This window comes from Cupressus sempervirens, chromosome 4 (assembly GCF_028749045.1).
Source record: "Cupressus sempervirens isolate cs-2001-9-10 chromosome 4, ASM2874904v1, whole genome shotgun sequence".
NCBI classification, from domain to species: Eukaryota; Viridiplantae; Streptophyta; class Pinopsida; order Cupressales; family Cupressaceae; genus Cupressus; species Cupressus sempervirens.
This window is the reverse complement of record NC_143121.1, coordinates 327,324,899-327,345,084: the sequence shown is the minus strand read 5'-3', so window position 1 is coordinate 327,345,084 and position 20,186 is coordinate 327,324,899. Positions and strand designations below refer to the sequence as shown.

General features: G+C 33.1%; 1 long non-coding RNA gene and 1 pseudogene across 1 annotated transcript in view; one reads left to right on the top strand and one right to left on the bottom strand.

The window, feature by feature from the left end:
• LOC149561351 (uncharacterized) overlaps positions 1 to 20,186 on the bottom strand; it is a 196,379-nt gene that overhangs the window by 89,037 nt on the left and 87,156 nt on the right. The gene's annotated exons all lie outside the window — the stretch shown is intronic.
• LOC149561352 (xyloglucan endotransglucosylase protein 7-like) lies at positions 8,238 to 18,833 on the top strand (annotated as a pseudogene).

Genomic DNA, 20,186 nt, shown 5'->3' with positions numbered 1-20,186 from the left:
GATTGGAAAACACCTATAGATAAAATACAATATTCACCTTAGTCCTTTACAAGCAACTGGAAAGCACCTAAAGACAAATCATAACATTCACCTCATTCCTATGCAGGCAACTAGAAAGCACCAAACGGTAAAACACAATAATCACCTAGAGGAATTAGAGGGAGACTCACCGTCATGGGCCGATAGTAGAGCATTCCCATCTGAATGAGGAGGGTTCTTAAGAATTGTGTAGTGAGAATTAGAAACACCCTTCCACCATGAGGAATACTTATTTGGTTTAGTTTTCACTATCCTACAATAAGTTGTAACATGCATAGTTTTGAAAGACTTTCTACATCTGAAAGGAAAGCCCTCAAAATTTAGAGGTTAAATCCAAGAGCCCTTTGGAGATTTCAGCTCAATCTCTATTGATAGACCCGTAGAACCATCAATATCTACAAGAATGTAAGAAAAGGTAATCATGAGTCCTCATCAACCATTGCAAAGTCACATAGGGCAACACCAACTTCCTTTAGGATTGAATCCACCTAAATATGGACGGGGAGGTATAGGAGCCAGACACAAATAGACACCTTGCAAAAGGTTTCCGAAGAAGGATTGAAGTCTGCCTACCAAGGTTTCATCATCAAAGGGAAGTGATTCTCCTAGGTGAAAAAACTCTTAGAAATAACAATCTGTCTATCAGAAGCCTTCTCAAACTTGGCTACAACAAACCTTGGCTAAAGAGAAAATGTGGATTTGGGATTGGTAGTGTTCATTAGTTTGGAGGAAATGATAAAAGAAATTAAATTTTGTAAGAATTAAGTTAGATTTTATTTTGTAGAGAACAAGAGTGAGGAAAAATAGATAGCAAGATAAGTATTTAGATGTTCATTCAGTATTCAGAAAGCGAGAGGGGTTGGAAGGAAAGAGGGAGACAAAGTAGATGTTGTTAACATTTAGCCATCTTTCATCTTTTAAAAAATTGGATGTCGAGAGAGAAAGAGAGAGGGAGTGACAAAAAAGTGAACAAATAGATAGAAAATGCTATATAGGACGAGCTTTTCAATGTCTAGAATTTTTATTCAAGTGAATGAGATTGAATTGAAGTTTAAGCTATTGTGAAGATTTCTATTTGAAGTCAATTTAGATCCTACATTTCCCAAAACACTTGGATAATGGTTTCTAAAAGAGGCATTTTTCCCTCAAACGTGCTAATGATGGTAAGAGGTTTTCTCATCTTGTTAAATCAACTAATTCTATACTAAACAATGTCTAGAAGACTAGTCAAACTGATCAAGCATTGTGAGACAAACTTATAAACCTTTCAAATGATGTTAAAAAGGCTTGCTCTATAGATCTCAGAGCAATTAGAATGATCTAATTAAATTTTATTTTGTTACATGCTAAAGATGATTAATAGAAGAAAATTAAATTTGAATCATTAATCTTAAATCTAACATCACAAGCATTGTTTCACCAAATTAGATGTTTACCAATATTTAATTAATGTTTATTCATTAGTTGATAAGCTATTATAAGTTGAAAACTGGTTGAATCATCATTGTCCAATGTCACAGCTCCCAACTTCTTTGCTTGAAAAAATTTAAATGTCTACCTAATCAGGTGTTGACATTCTAGTAGGGCCACCCTTAAACATCACACACTAAGGAAGAAATTAAGCTAGGAAAAATAAGTGAAATTTGACTATTTAATACTTTTAGCCTAGGAATCAAACTTTACTATGTGATGTTTAAGCCATCATGCATTTTAGACTCGTCCATTTTTTTTGTTATAGATCGTTGTCCTTCTCGTGCAAAGTTCAAATTTTTAAACTTGTTCTCTCTCGACCAGAAAATCTCCACTACAAGACATGTTTTTGATCTGAGTGGTTTTCATTTGCATGTGACATGTGCCAAAATGAGAGCATTCAAATAGGATATGGATGTAAAATATGGAAGCATTATATAGTTTGACAAAATGCCTCCAAAATGTGTGGTCTTGTTGAATGATACGATCATAGGATATGAGGGGAAAATGTTTTTTTTTGAATGGTTTGGAAACTTTCAATCAATACATGTGAACTATTTGAGAGAATGCATCCAATGATTGTTTACATAATAAGCTTCCAAGAATCATATCATACACACAATTTGGATGCATAAACAAGCGTATGAACAACTTGACATAAACCAGAATGCCTCAAAGTGCACTATTCTAATCGAACACCATGCTTGTAGGTTTATACTGTATCTAATTATAACATTTTAGGGCCCGTTTGGTTGCTGGAATATGATTTGAGAATTGGCATTCAAAATCTTGGATTTGGGATTCTTGAACTTGAAATCCAGATCACGGTTTTGGGAATTTGATTTGAGACTGTTTGGTTCATCAAGAATTCATAATGTCAGAAAAATTTTCCTCTATTTGGTTGCACATTTTTAGAATTGGAATACCAACTAGAATAAACATTTTTAATTCTTCTCAGAACCTATAGCTTCTCCACCCTCTATTCTTGGTATACTAATTTTTCCATTCCCAAGCTCCAATTGGCTTGGACTATCACTCTTTCCCTTTGATCTGTTATTAAAGTACTCTATAAACTCCAATCAGCTAGAATAGATTTTACATAGAAATGAAACAAACCAACCACCATTAAACTCTTAGAAATAAGTATTCTAGAATTGTTTGAAATGCATAGGAAATATAAAGTTTTGTCATTCTTTACTTTCTATTAGATTATATGCATTTTTTTCTATTTTGAGATCAATATTTGTACTAGTCCATATGTTTCTATGGTGTAGAGATTTTTTTTTGAATATACAAAGCCAAATGTTCAAGTCATTGCTTAAATTGGAAATATTCCTTCCATAACTAAACTAAAGTGCATATTTTGTTTCAATATATGTTGTTGAGGGTTGTATTATAACTAGTCAGTAAGATTATTTCTCAATTGCAATAAATGTGCTCATGAGATGGGTCCATCACGAGAATCTTCAAATTGTTTGGCCTGAATCAAGTCTTGAACATCATTTTTTTTATAGAGGAGAGGATCCAATACTTGAGCACGTTTCAATGGTTGTGATAGGAGTTGTTAACTTAACACCCACACTTGTTGATTTAATATCCAACATTTTTGACAAGATTGTACCAATAGTTGTGACTTTAAAGTTGTTCTTGCTAATGATGAGTACCCATAAATGAATGAAAAGTGTTCCTTTTCCCAAAAAAAACCAATAGTGTGATGCCACATCAGCTGCACAAGCGTGGGGTCACTAATGCATTATGATTGGTCTCACTTTTGTTTTGGGTTGTTTTAGAAACCTTCAAAAAAAGCATGTTGATGTGCAATCATATTTGATCATGTTGCTCTAAAATCTTAGTTGTAAGCAGGGGACTTGCCAAGTAAGCTACTATCAAAAAATGGGAGTGATTTGAAATTTCCACATAGGATTTGAGAAGTGCAAATTTAGGGTGCTCAACTACTAGGTCCTCTCCCCTATGTTATTTGTAAATTGGAGTGAACCTGGAAACTTATATAAATGGCAATGACATTTGAAATATCTTATTAGTTTTATCGACAATGATAAAAACAAAGGCCTAAACCCACTTGGGATAATGTTGTCCCAATAGTGCTCATCAGCAAATAGACCATACATGCGAGCAAACAATGGAAACAAAAATATGAGCAGAGATAGCAATGATAAAAAAACTCGTGTTTGCATAGCGAAAGTGAGGGTCGTACACAAGTGGATGCCAAAATCAAATTTATTTCAATTAATTTGGAATTCTTAGTTTTGAAAAATTAGAATTAGAATGGGTATTTGAGCAATTCTGCCTATTTAGATGGAAGACCAAATCCTTGTTTTGGGGGGTAAATGAGGATACCAAATTCTATTTTCTCCAATTCCCATTCCCACTTTGCAGACCCAAACAATGGATTAGAAATTTTTGCGAAATCCAAATTCTAATTCCTGTCCAAATCCACGATCCAAACAACCCCTTATGGCATTCAAATAGAACACCCTGATAATTATACTTGCAGATTAATATTTTATTTAATTCTAAGATAGGATCCAACTTCTTTGAGAACAATTCCTCCAATTTTCTCACCTGATTTCTTGGTATTTACAAACCTTGACAAGTTTTTTGGTGAGAAAAAAATTTGACTGGAATTTGGGCTTCTTTTGGGATTTCTTAAGATCTTCATGTTTTCATAGTGTGGCAATCGTGAGATACCGATTCCAAATCCTTTTGAATTTGCAAGAATGAAATGAATTTTATTAGGCTTGCTTCTGGTCATTTTGTGCTATCAGTAATTGCATTTTCCTTCTATCAAATTGCATTTCAAATGTTCTCTTTGGTAGATGTCTTGTCATGACATTAACATTAGTTTCATTACTGGCTTAGTATTTTACTCATTCTCTTTCCCTAATGGTTTGTTTGGCTGCGGGAATATAAATATGGGAATTGAAATTGTTATTTGAGAATAGTTATTCTGGAATAGAAAATGGGGATACATATTCCTTTTCTTGTTTAGTTCAGTCCTAATATCTTCTGTTATTCTAAAAGGAAAAAACTTTCTTATTGTTGTCGCCATTTGTATGTAATTGGGACCCTACATTGTTTTCTTTTTTTAACAAATTTAGTTCATATTTATCCAAGTCTCCTCTCCTCTGTCGGTTGAGGACATTGAGAGGGGGAGATTCCTTGACCAATTAAAGGGGATTGTGATTTAGAAGATCCGAAAATTTGGAGCAATTAAGAAAATTATTAAGAAGTATATAATTTAACCAACTTTCTTTATATAAAATTAGATTTGTTTTTTAAGTTTTTCTTTTATTTTGATTGATTAGAATTTTCTCATTAGATCTCATCTAGAAATCTTTTTGGGTTGGAATTTTCTTATGGATATTGATGTTCATTTTTATAAATTCTTGGGATACTCGCATTTTATTTATTTTTTGAATGCATTCGATCTTTATATTGAATTTATTATGAATTTGTTGCAATTTGGGAGGGCATGGTAGAAGTTCAATTGCTCTTGGTTATCTCTATAATAGTAATTAATGCGGTGGAAGGACGTATACATGCACTTACTTGAGAGACCTACATCTGCACATTGATTGTTGCAAACACTAAACATGGGTAATGGGATTTATAACATTTGACATGCTTTCCAGACAATTAGTATTGCTAGCAAGTTGTGCCTAACTTGTTTAAAGGTTCGTTTGGCTGCGGGAATGGAAATATGAGAATTGGAATTGTTATTCTGGAATAGAAAATGGGGATACATATTCCTTTTCTTGTTTGGTTTAGTTAGAATTTGATGGGGAATTCATGTACCCAAAAATTTATGTTTAATAAAATAAATAAAACTAGAATAGGAATATGTATTCCAATTCCACCTAAACAGGTGGAATTGGAAATGCTCATTTTTGGGCAAAAATTGGAATATGTATTCCTTTTGCAATTCCAATTTGATGTACCCAAATGGAGAATTCAAAATTTAAAGAGTTTACATATGCCTATTCCACTCATATTCCCATTGCCAAATAGGCCCTTACATTTCAAGATTATCTTTATTTTTTTCTTTTTCTTAGAATGAGAATGATCATTTTTCAATTTCAAAAAAATATTGAAATATAATTCTTATGGGCTAACATATTTTTAAATTTAGTTAAAATGTATTTTATTTTATTTCATAAATTTTGAAAAAAAGAGAGGAAAATTTACTTGTTTTTTTTTTATTCTTTATATTTTATATTTTAGATAAGATTGTGTAAATTTTTCTTTTTAATATGTATTTTAAGCAACATTTTATGGTCCAACATAAAATAAATCTTTCATTTGAAGAAAAAATATACATTCTTATACAAATTGACAAACTTTTTATTATTATCATAATAATATTGTATTTGAGTAAGTCATTTATTTCAATATAAATGTAAAGTATTTTACGTCACATGCTATGATCTATAAAGAAATTATATATTTCAAAACTTCATCATTTGTATGGCAACTAGAAGGAATTTTAACGATTAGAATAGGGGAATAGACCAAGTCTAAAAAATGAAAACACATCTACTAATAGCCGACCACACATGAACGTAGCAAGTATCAGGTAGTGTTACTTTTGGACCAATTTTCTCTCTCTAATCCCTACTAGGAGATCCACGAATGCCTAAAAGTGGAAACCCTAGCTTTATGTAAGCTCGTTTCCTTCACTAATATACTAGATTGAATTGCTAAGATCCAAAATATTGGCAAAAAAAAAAGTGTTGCTAGAGAAAATTAGTTCAAAGAATCTTTATTCATCTTTACTATATAAGATCAACACTCCTCTTTAATAGGCAAGAGCCTACAACACAACGGTAACCTCTTATCCGAGAGATTTTGGGTTCAACTCTACACAAGCATAATAATAATAATAATAATTGATCACATCACATAATAATAATGAATATTGGCTTCGACTTCTTACCGATCAAAAAAAAAAAAACACACCCCTCTTTAACATATCTTAAATGAAATCCAATTACAACTAAAAATATAATGAAACTAAATAAAATAATGAACAAATTGCTTCCAAAATTTTAATGATGTTTTTATTTGCTTTGATGTTTTATTTGAATATTTGTAAGGATTTGAGGTGAAAAGTTTTGATGTGAGAGTTGGTAAAATATCATTGGATTGAAAATAGCTGACCCATTTAAATTTTGAAATTTGAAGCTCCTTTTGAGAAACCACATTAGAAACAACATTTGGAAGACCAAGAGTCACAACTTAGAATTCCACAAAGATGTCCCTCTTGGAATTTGAACTAGGGTCTCCACAATAAGAAGTTATCGCTTCAACCAACTATAACCCCTTGAACCAAATATTAAACTTTTAAAATTTATGTTTGTAAAAATGAACAAATTTGAACTTTAAAACAACATTTATTTTCTTTTTTAACTATTATTTTGATATAGTTTTAAGGTTAAATCTTCCTAACAGAATAATCATTACACCTTATTGCTACTTTTATCACAATTATAATTAAACCATAACATGTGGAACTACTGAACCCTCTCCCTAATTTAGAGCTATTATATCTCATCAGATCATCAATTCCATGAAGAAAGTAGGTCCATACTTTCCAAGACCTTAAATGCTCCTGACATGTACGACAGAAAGCCTTGCATATGACTTTTATATCAGATATGGGCCAGTTGTAATCTATTCTAATGGAATAAAATTTGGAAACAACTATCTCAGACCTGTAAATGAAAAGAACAAATACCTTTCTTCATTTCATGATTCCTCAGATGACCGACTATTCTTCTAAAACCAATAGTAAATGTCCACCTCAACTCAAGAACTGTTGAATTATATTAAGCCAAAAAAGAAAAATCATTTGATTGTCCAACAGAGGAGCATGAAAATGCTATCTTGGTTAATGTATGGGACCCAGTTTTATGAAATTTAGTTCCTACAATCGTTCATAGCTTTAAGTTAACACCAAACTCATTCATATAACTAGTACGGTTCAGAGAATTTTATGCCAGTTACAAAAAAATAGTTACTTACCCTGGTAATAACTCTAGATTAATATTTTCCAGTAGTTATAAAAAATAGGTTAAGGGAAGCAAAAATTATTTACTATTGATATGTATGAATTTTAGGCTGAATCTTTTTGGCTAAAAGCTGAGGATTTGAGGATATCTCTTTCACGAAATTTGTCTGGAGTTGGGGTATAATCTAAGTTTTGTCCTTTACAATAGGAGAGTATTGCAGTCGAAAAAGCTTGATCGCTAATAGACTCTCTAAGAATCATTCAACTTCGCTAACAGATCTGATAGAGCATAACAGTTGCGTATAAATTTTGTATTGTAGAAACTTATTCAGTATCATGATTTTCAAATTCTATATAGAATATGTTATTTATCTTTTATACTACATTCAATTTTCTACCATAAAAAACCAAAAAACATGAAAAAATGTTCTCTATTCAGAATATTTGACAATTATAAGTGGAATGGATTCCACCACTGAAAAATAGTATGACTCCAGCTACAACCATAAATGTCACTTGCATTGATAGTTCCTTTTATCTTCAGTGTATTTACTATTTGTACAACCTTCATCAATAGTATGGCATATTGAACAGTATATAGAAACATAAAGACATTGAGAGAAGGGTGCTCTGTCAGAATTTGTTCCCTTAATGTCTAGTAAGGTAAAGCAACTAAAAAAATTACTTCCAGTATTTGCAAATGAAGATGACTTGTCAGAAGCTTTTAGTTTTAAAAAGAGGTGGACGGTATGCCTCTTCACTTTTGATGCTCATTCTACACTTTTCCTCACAAGGAGAATCCTCCTCCGTCAATGACAGCTTTGATATCTCATGGGGAAATGACCATGTTAAATAATGGAGAGACGGTAGAGCTCTCTTTGGACAAAGCTTTAGGTATTCCACTTATCATTGTAACAATCAAGAAGATTGTATATTGTATAATACAATGTTTATGAAAACTTAATTAGAACAAAACTAACATTGTCTTTCAATGGTTGTTTCAGGGTCTGGTTTTATCTCGAAATATAAATATCTGTTTGGGAACTTTAACATGAAAATTAAGCTGATAGCTGGAAATTCTGCAGGAACAGTCATAGCATATTATGTATGTAAGCAAGTCTCATAACCAGAAAGTTTTAGTAATATAGATTATCTCCACGTAAAAAAAATTTAGAAAGAAACTATGGACTGCTTACCTGCAGACTAGAGTCCTCTATACAAATATTCATTAATTTTTTTGAGTGATAAGCTCGGCTCTTGTCTTGAAAAATACTTTTTGGATATTTTTTATTTTCTAAGAAAAATGTTAAACCTATCTAATGTAAATATTTCTTTCATTTACAACACTAGTTTAAAATATCAATCCTATTCCACAAGTTTAAAATATCAGATTCAACATCTCATGATGAGATCGACTTCAAATTTTTGGGAAACCTGCCTGGAAAGGGTTATCATTTGTAGACCAACATTTTTGTAAATGGATCTGGAAATAGAGAGCAAAGAATTCGACTCTGGTTTGACCCATCAATAGATTTCCATAACTACTCAATCCTGTGGAACCAAAAGCAGATCATTTATTTTATTCTTCTCAATATGAAATTGTTTGCGTTTGTTTTTCCCATTTTGTTTGATGTTTCAAAACTTTGAGGGCCTGCAATGTCCCAGTTTTAGCTGTAATTTGATTTAATTAATTTAATTAATTAAGTTGTCCAAAATGATAATATTTATGAGGATGACTAATTAATTATTTTAATTAAATAAATAAGTGGTATTAAGTTAATTATTTATAAAGTTATCAAATAAATACATATTAAAAGGTAACTTTATATTTAATTAATTTAATAAAGTGACTTGAATTATAAAATATCTTATAAAGTCACTTAATAAATAATATAAAGTAATGTTTGGAAGTTGCTGGAAGAAGTGGAGGAAAAAAAATTAAAATTAAAAAGGAGGTTGACCTATTAAGGAAAAAAGAATAAATAGGCATCCGGGGCTTCATTCTCAGCATCCAATTTTTATTATTTCTCTTGACATTAGATTGTGAATACAATCACATGGTCTATTGTGAAGCCAAGGGTTTCTGATAGTCTATTGGTCTTTGGGAATGATACCTCCCAGTAGATCGCATAACTGAGGAAGTGAAAGATCTTCTGAAGGGTTGCACATTGGAGGTGGTATTCAGCCATTTCATATTGGGCTTCATTGAGTATTCAAACTTGTTTGAAGGTTGACAATTTTTGGAGTCTTTTGGTGGGGTTCTTGCATCATTTATCATTGGAGGACTTGCAAGAGTTGAATAAATTGCCATCTACACAAATTGTTGCAAAACTGGAGAATTTCGAAGGGAAGTTGGGAAGCATATTTATGGTTATAAGTTCCTCATACCTGGTCCAAACTTCATGCTACCTATTGCATTGTCTTCCTTGAACCTAGGCAATTCAGTCCATACCAGATTAGGCACTATGTTTGAAGGCTACGAATTCTACTAGAAATTGCACAGAGCCGTACAGGTATGGTAGTGTTGGCAGGTTGTATAGGGGCAGGTCAAGAACAGATCTAAGGTTTCAATTCATCATTCAGTCAATCTCATTGGCATTAATCCAGGTTCTCCTTATTTTGATATAACAATTAGTTGAGTGAATGGGAGTCACAATTGTAATAAGGGTTTGAAATTTTAGTCATTGTTGTCATAGTTATTAAAAAACCGGTCACTGTCTACTTTGCATATTTTAATTAAAGACTATTGTATGTAACAAAACATTAAAGAGAAATTAAAACAGTGAGGACTCTTTGCATTTCATCCTTTGTAGAAGATAGAATTGTCATGCCCAAACTACAAGGGCAAAAACACCAAATTTTTTTGAAGATAAATAAAATGCACTAAGATGATAAGGTTATGCTCACAGTTTTAGGTATAGTTTCTTGACATTGTTAAATTACTACTCTCATTATTAAGTTGATATAGACAAAAGTTTATGATATTACATTAACTTATAATGATATGCGAAATTTACTTAAATAACAATGTATCTGAAAAGAAAAATTAATTAAACAAATTTCCCATTTTAACTTATTTCCAAAAAGGCAATCAACCCTTCTATACTTAGATTTAAATAACATTAATGATAAAACTAACTAAATTACATTAAATTTAACTAATTCAAAAGTAATAACAATTTAACCAATAACATAATGTAACGATAAAACGTAATATATACTACCAACTAAAAACAATTTTAATAAATTAAAACCTATTTGTAACTAACATGCTAACTCATACTATCTCACAATTTAAAATAAATTTAACTAACTACTAATAACAACTTAGTTACATTCTGAAAACTAACTAACTAACTTCACTTAAAATAAAACTATAATAATTTAAAAAATTAAACAAAACCTATAACAACTAACTAAAAACTAATGACAAGGTAAAAACTAACACAATTCTAAATTTAGTATTAAACTAACCATAAAAGCTCACTAATAACTAATACTACTAACTAATACTAACCAATTTTAATTTAATTAACAATAATACTAACCTAACCTAACATAATACTCAAACTAAAACTATCTTAAAATTTAAAACTAACCAATTTAATTTCAAAACTAAACTAAACACTATCACTAACATCATAACTTAATCTAACTTTAAAAAAAAACAACTACTAACTCAAACTCCCCCCCCCCCATACCCTAAGCTACCCTACACCTACACTTCCCCCCCCCCCCCATCCCCTCTCCATGGGCAACGCTTGATAAGTGCACTGGCCTTAGTACTGACTTGCGTCAGTACCTCTGTCCCAAGGTGGCCGCCCAAACAAACGCAAGCCCCAAAAATTTTATAAAGTAAACACAACTTGCCCACCTTGCTAACATAACATGGGTAAAATAAAAGAACATTTGAGCGCTCCAACTAAGAAAGAAAAAGGTGGATGGGACATGGGGGTAGGGTGACGTCACCCACCCCCCCCCCCCCCCCCCCCTCCTCCCCCATGTTGATTTGTTGACAAGCAAAGAAAACACTTTTTAAAAAAACCCCTTTTGAAACAATCATTCCAAGACTGACGTCCACCATGGTGAGAAGGGTATGAAATAAACTCATAAAGTTTTATGGGTGAGAAGATATTAGGAAAAGTGTTAAGTATAATTTCTTTCCTTTTTAAATAGATTTTATTATTATTTGTTTCTTTATAATTTTAAATACAAAAATTTTATAAAACAAAAGGGATAAAGTGGGAATCTTTTTTATTCTCTGTCACAAAAGACATTTAAATGCTTCTCTCATACAAAAGGCAGAGAGTTTTTACTCTCTTGAAGCACACCCTTTTTTTTTAGAAAATTGTCTAAGTAGATTTCAAAACCATGTATATATTTTTTTAAGGTATACATTTTTGAATAGCTTTAAACATTGATACATTATTTTATGTCTTATAAAAACATGATTAAATTTTATCTCCTAAACATCCTAAATAGAACTACTAACTATAATCATTTTGCTTTCCTTAACATAAATTTTCATATTTATCGAATAAGGAAAAACTTAATAATTTGCTCAATCAAACTGAATCTACATCCATGATATAATTTTCGTTTCCAACATAGAAGTAAACTTAAAATTTGCCTAGTTAAATCGACATTATTTCCATCTTATTTTGATGTGCATCCATCCAGTTTAAAATTTACAATTAAATCACATGACAAGCAATTATACTAAAACACCAATTTTATTGGCAAACCTGATTCAAGGGCTCAACCAGGAAAGAACTAGGAAGAAAACCCGGTGTCATTGCCATTACAACAAAGTTTGAAAAACAAATTACATAGGATATCAATCCCAATTACAAAAATTCAATTGAATTTTCTTCATGACCCTCATCAAGGGATCCATAACTATTTTTGCAACACGTTTCTAGAACCATGGAGGAAACAAAATCTGATCGGGTGACAACCAAGCATAACCAAGAGTCAATCAAGCATACATATTCGTACATGGTTTACACAATAGGATTCACAATGAATCAAAACTAGAGAAAGGTGGATTCTTCCAACCAGGAGAAGTCAAGCACAACACCAACAGATGCCCAATCGGGGCTATAAACCAAGAACTTTTGTTCTTCCATTTCAACATACAAAAATCATACAAGGTTTGTGCTGACAGGTAGGGGCCCATAACACCCTACCCTTTCTCCCTCTTCTCATCCTGAGAAGAGACTCTACACTGGTTGGAGTCTGACTAAATAGACCTTTCCCAAAATTGGTCACTTTTTCCCTCTCCAAGGGTGAGTAATACCAAAACACCCATGCAAGAAAAATCTCGAAAATTGCAAACATAAACATGAAAGGAAATCATCCAAAAATAACATGGTTTTCAAAGCTTCCCAACATACCCACAAACATACAAACATTGAAACAACAACAAGGTAGCATAAGCATGAAACAAGAATAAAATCTAAACAAGGGAGATGAGAATTCCAACCTTCACAAAGAGGTATTGGCAATGAACAAGTTTGAGTAGAGCTTCCCTTTCCTTGCTTCAATCTTCAAGAACTCCTCTCTAAATGTAGAGATTGGGTAACAACCTCCACTAGACCAAAAAGGGCCTCTAAATAAGCTTCCAACTCAACCACCAAAGGGCTCAATAACTTCTCCCACCCACTAGCAATTCTAGAAACTCCTAACTCTACTCTCACTATGGTTAAACACTAAGTGGAGGTGGGGTAATGAAACTCATGGTAGCCATTGTCAATTTTCGTACAAAAGCAAAAAGAGACTTTTTGAGTGGTCTCAAAAGTCAATAAAAGGGGCTTAGGGGTTTGAAAAGACCCCTAACCCATACCCATACCCATTGGGTATAAATATTCCATGTTTTAAAGCCTTAGGAATAGGTTAAGAGCCAAACAAAAGATAGGGATTAATTAGGACCAACTAACAACTCTAAAATTGAGATTAAGCACTAAATCAGATTAAGGGATGACTAACCTCGATTAAGAACTCAATTAGCAAACTAACACTATCTTAAACCGACTTAGGTTCAAGGGTTACACAGCTAACCCTAACTAGCACGCTAAAGAGCACAAATAATTCACGAGTGTCAAGTGACACTAAAAGGACATAGTTACAAACATTGACATTAACTGATCACAAAAAGGATACATACATACATCTCACAATACAATACTTGAATTATGAACAACAAGGTTTCAAAAAATTAACACATAGAGATCAGTTTTGTTCCTCCGTCAGTTTCCTCGACTAAAATATCTACACACTCATTACACCCATCAGTAGCCCCGAAAATCACATATACATATATATACGTATCAAAAATTTACATAAATTGAAACATACATAAATTAGGGTTTCTTGCATACTACTTATATCCTTAATCATAAAGATTCCAAAATCAATGTGTTAATCCTACATTTTACTTAATTCATCACATACATATACATAAAGCATTAAATGACGGACATCAAATATCTGAAAATAACATCACACAACATGAAATAATATGATATGTTCAAGTATCTAATAATGTCTCGACATCTCAGGTCGAGTGTAACAAAAAGATAAAGTAATAACTAAGGCTACGAAGGGTTGGGGCGAGGCCTCACAAGAATCTGAAGATTGCTTGTCGAGTGTTTAAATTGCTTATTATGTATTCAATATTTTACATTGCACAGAATTTCATACTTCAGCATTGGTAATTTTTAGTGGCCCATTGGTAAGGGTTATTACAGTGGTATCAGAGCAGTTTCCTACCAACCTGACTAGGTTATCTCAGATTGAATTCAATTGTCAGCATGGCTTTAACAGGAGACAAGGATTTGGAAGAAAGAATGCGAAATGCAAAGAAGAAATTAGACTGTCCATTTCAACAAACAGAGGACCTTCTAAGAACTTTGGAGGAGTTCAAAACTTATTTAGGCAAGATTGATCAGTTAAGACATGATGCTATGCAAAAAATGTTATCTCCAGCATTTGATTCGTTGGTTAAGCCCCGATTATTGAGACATCCTGAGGAGGTGGTAAGACTTGCAGCTCTCTCTTGCATTAGTCAAATCATGAGGATAATAGCTGGCCTTAATTCTTATGATGATCAGATTATGAGAGACGTACTTCATGCCATGGTGAAAAGCTTCGAAAAATTGGATGACATCAGGGACCCTTATTTCACAAAGAAGGTTAAACTACTTGAAGTATTTGCAAGGTGTAGATTTGAACACATTATGTTGTCAGTAGGTTGTATTGGTAGCATTCACAGGATGTTTAATACCTTTTGGAATTTTATTGATGAGCTTCATCCTAGCAGTGTATTAGCCTCGATGCACTCCATCATGTTTACAATCTTGTTTAAGGAGGAGGGTAAAATTTCTAAATTGTTGGCAGAAGATTTATGGTGGACTTGGACAAAAAAGAGGAATATGTCACCTGAGGCAAGTACGTGGTTAAAGAGTCTAATAAATAGGCCTAAGGATCGAAGTACTTTCCCTATGACAGGAAGAAACTTGTATGAGGAGTTTAATAGACATGCTGATCCAGTACAGGGTGACATTAGCAAACATTTAAGAAATGATTTATCTGTGTCACCTTCATAGGCAGAAGTGATTAAAGATGTTTTGTAGATTGAGTCAGGGGCATATGAGGGTGATATCACAGGCACACCAGATTGCTTGATTGATGCAAATAGTGATTCTAGTACAGTTGGTCTAAATGAAGTTACAACAGTTGAGGATACTATCATGAGCAGTCAGGACTTTGCAGAAAATGAGTATCAGGCATAGTTGGATGCTTCTTCACATGAGATAGAGGCTAGTAGTTCTTCACTTGTTTTGGCAAGCCACCTAAAGATGAAGGAAAAGGATATTGTCGTGGCTTTATCTCATCATGACAGGATGCATGGATTGATCAAGAATCACATTTGGATGATTCAACTGTAGGAGAGAAAAAAAGGAGTCACAACAAGTTCTTCTTGTGACAACTTACAATAGATCAAGGAAGGCATGGAAGCTATGAAGGTAAGTTTTTTATATCTATTTTCAGATCACAATCATCTCTTTAATCTTGCAGGAATCTATTTAGATGCATTGAAGAGGAAGGAAGAGGAGGTTGACCAGCTTTCTCATGAGCTGGAGGATACTCGAAATTCCTTGGTGTGTACTCAGTTGGCTCTCCAAGATTCTGAGAGACATGTGGATGAGCTTTGTTTAGAGTTGAGTTCAGGTCAAGAGTTAGTGTGTATGGCAGGGACTCAACTTTCTTTTATAGTCAAGTCACATGTTGATGATGATATGAGTATGTCTAACATTCACATTCCAGATTCAAAGATTGTAATGGGTATAGTAGAAGGTACGTGAAGTCAGTTGGTATTGTTCACATTACGCAGGTGAGAAATTTACTTGAGTTTCCAGTTGATCTCTGTTCATGGATTGGATGTTGGGATCCTTATCTTAGTACTTGGGATTGTTTTGATCAGAGATATCTATCATTCTTTGGTAGTAGTATTTTTTGCACTATAGAGTTTACAGAAGAGTCCCAGGATTTGATTATTATAGATGACACCCAAGAGGATGTTGTTGGCAGTGTTGAGGACGTAGTCTCTTCAGTGGGTTCCTTTGATATAAAGGTTTATGTTGATGCTTCAGTGACTCCGTATGATAATACGAGTTCATTAGTTGGTCTGCAGAATTTGGATGGCAGTATTACAGATGATAGCTATTATGAGGTTACTCCTTTAGACAGTGTACTAGGGGTAAAATATAGGAGTTCAACCAGCCAACACAATCATGTGTCTAGTCAGCTGAGAGTTAGTGAGCGAGACATTGCTATCGCTTGCGAGCATTTCGATGTTGCTCATCAGTTGTTAGCAGTTTATGGATGGGGTTCTCCTACTAGTGATGAGAAGGGAGGAAATTATATTTCCTTGATAGAGATCCACTCTTTATGGGGGGCTATTCAAATTCTAAGATAGAATTATATGCAGTTGGTAGCCGACAAAGATTATCTTATGGAGTGGGGTAGTACAACATATGACAGATTATTGACCAAGGAAGATGAGGTGAGTGAGCTTACTCAGCAGCTCGAGGTGACTTCTGAGTTTCTTAAGAATACACAGCTAGATTTCAAGGAGTCATAGTTTCATTTGGCTGAGGTGACCATGGAGTTAGAGCGACTGCAGTCTTTACCAGATTCTGTACAATCACAAGTTGTGTTGTTTGGTGTTCCGAGACTATCCATGGTCAAGGTTGATAGAGGCAGTGGAGATGAGGATATATCTATCCTCGATACTAGTATTGGCATGTTTGATTCATTTCCACTGGAGGTAGGTTCAGTTGATTTGGGTTCTACAAGGAGTTGTATAGTATGTGGATTCTCCATACTGGGTACAGTTTCATTCGGGAGTGTTCACCATTGTTGCAGACTTGGGTTGTACATTCCACTTAGGCCAATGGAATGTGTTGGTGGTATTGAGTTGGTACGACAAAATGATAGATGGATTGAGCAAATGATGCAAGAGCTATTTGGTGATGATTGAGACATTACACAGGTCTTCACTTGGGATCGAGGTGGAGGAGAATGGTACTTGTTGCTGAGATTGCTTGGGGACAAGCAATTACAGGAGGGGCAGACTATAATGTCCCCATTTTAGCTGTAATTTGATTTGATTAATTTAATTAATTAAGTTGTCCAAAATAATAATATTTATGAGGATGACTAATTAATTATTTTAATTAAATAAATAAGTGGTATTAAGTTAATTATTTATAAAGTTATCAAATAAATAAATATTAAAAGGTAACTTTATATTTAATTAATTTAATAAAGTGACTTGAATTATAAAATATCTTATAAAGTCACTTAATAAATAATATAAAGTAATGTTCTAGAAGTTGCTAGAAGAAGCAGAGAAAAAAGAATTAAAATTAAAAAGGAGGACGACCTATTAAGGAAAAAAGAATAAATAGGCATCCGGGGCTTCATTCTTAGCATCTAATTTTTATTATTTCTCTTGACATCAGATTGTGAATACAATCACATGGTCTATTGTGAAGCCAAGGGTTTTTGATAGTCTATTGGTCTTTGGGAACGATACCTCCCAGTAGATCGCATAACTGAGGAAGTGAAAGATCTTCTGAAGGGTTGCACATTGGAGGTGGTATTCAGCCATTTCATATTGGGCTTCATTGAATATTCAGACTTGTTTAAAGGTTGACAATTTTTGGAGTCTTGTGGTGGGGTTCTTGCATCATTTATCATTGGAGGACTTGCATCATTCATCATTCAGCCAATCTCATTGGCATTAATCCAGGTTCTCCTTATTTCAATATAACAATTAGTTGAGTGAATGGAAGTCACAATTGTAATAAGGGTTTGAAATTTCAATCATTGCTATCATAGTTATTAAAAAACCAGTCACTGTCTACTTTGCATATTTTAATTAAAGACTATTGCATGTAACAAAACATTAAAGAGTAATTAAAATAGTGAAGACTCTTTGCATTGCATCCTTTGTAGAAGATAGAATCTGAAGATTGCTTGTCAAGTGTTTAAATTGCTTATTATGTATTCAGTATTTTACATTGCACAGAATTTCATACTTCAGCATTGGTAATTTTTAGTGGCCCATTGGTAAGGGTTATTACAGGGCCTTTGTGCAACCAACGAGATTTCTACCAAACATTAAATGGGTTAACCATAATTTCCTCTTTCAAAACCCTCATCTTCTGATTTATAACGATTATCTAATAAAAAATATACGTGTTTCCAATTTATCCGTATAAAAGAGTTTCCCATTATGTTCAATTTCTATATTTCGTGAATCAAATATCTATTCAACTAAGCTATGACTGCAAATGTTTGCATAATTGTACCTGATATCATTCTATAATTTAAAAACAAATTTAGTGTGGATGCGATTCCCATTAGGGCTTTTAGAAACAATGAATCTTTGGGTTTCCCGTATCCTCATAATCGACCGATGAAAATAATCTCCACCATTTGGAATGGGGAAGACTGGGCCACAAATGGCGGGAAAGTGAAAATAGATTGGAGCAAAGCACCTTTCATTGCATCTTTTGAAGCTTTCAAAGTGGATAGGTGCAGAGAATTATCTTCACCTACCCCCTGTGTTGGACGTTGGTGGGAGCAACTAGAGTTTGAGGGCCTCAATCAAGATCAACTCAATAAGATCAAAAGGGTTCAGAAAAATGATATGTTTTACGACTACTGCAAAGATAAGTCTGGAAGATTTTCGACCGTTCCCATTGAATGTGCCATTAACCCCTAAATTGATGAAACTGGTTCATCCCCTGCATCTAACATGATAATCTCTAGAATATAATTGTGTGAAATCTTGTTGTAAAAAGTTAGGCATTCTTTTCGAACAATTTATTCTGATCTTTTATAATTGAGTAAAGAAACTTTAAATGACACATGATTAGATTTGTAAAGAATAAGAGACTTAAAGGGTGATCTTGTATCCCCTGACCCCTTTTTTGTGAATTGTATTCTTAGTATATTTTTTAATAGAACAGGACTATTCATCAAAAAAATTGAAATAAAGAATGAGAGGAGATAGGGAGTGAAAAAAGATGAAAAGATAACTTTAGCTAATGTTATTTGTAATATATTTAATTGGCAGCACACTTAGTTTTAACATTTTACATCTAGTAAGTATTAAACATTATTAATTTATATCTACCTATTCTATTAGAAATTTCAATTTTTTAATGTAACTAAGTATTATATATAAGTATTCTATTAGACATTGAAATATAAAATCTAAGGCTTGGAACCGATTTAAGTTATAAAATTTTAACTTCTTTTTAGAAATATTTTATAAAGTAAAAAATTGTAGAAAAAATATGAATGTGAAAATAAATGAATGTTGTAATAATAATAAAGTTCAATAATAATAATTGATTTATCTTTAAAGGTGATCTTAGAAACTTCAAGCACTCTGTTCAAACTTCAATACTTCCAAATGTAGGATTAGATCATTATCCAGTCAAATTAGAAATATCAACACCACATAAACCTTCCTGAAATCCATCCAAAAAAAAAGTGGTTTCAAGACGAAACATTTATGGCACATATAAAGAATTGATGGTTAGAGGGAAATTTTGAAGGATAAAAAATGTTCAGTATCGATAATAACAAATTTATCAAATGTATTGCTCTTCATTGCTTTGCAACTTCCCACCTTTGCACCTGACTGCAACCTAGGTGCATGCCTCCGTCATCCTCAGGGGGATGGAGTCTCCCTGCCCCACCCCTCCCTCCTCCCTGGATCAGGTGCAGGATTGTCTGGACCTTTTTTTGGTTCTTTCTACTAATACCCAAAATGCCCAAGATGGGTCTTGTTCTACTCAGGGTTTTAACCTGGCAGAAGCGTTTAGAGTCCTGTCATGCCCTTTTCCTCTCCTTCTCCTTCAATCCTAAATTCTAATCTAAAACTAGAGGTTGGGTGAACACTCAAACCCTCTCAAATTTGTGCAATTTCCATAACTTGATTTTGAAGGTAGGAATCCCTCAGCTCATGTTGTTCATGTTTTGTTGCATGCTTAAGTTATTATGTTTGCATATCTATGTTCATGAGTTTTTTCCCTTGCTTTTTGGGCATGGAAAGTCTCAAATAAGT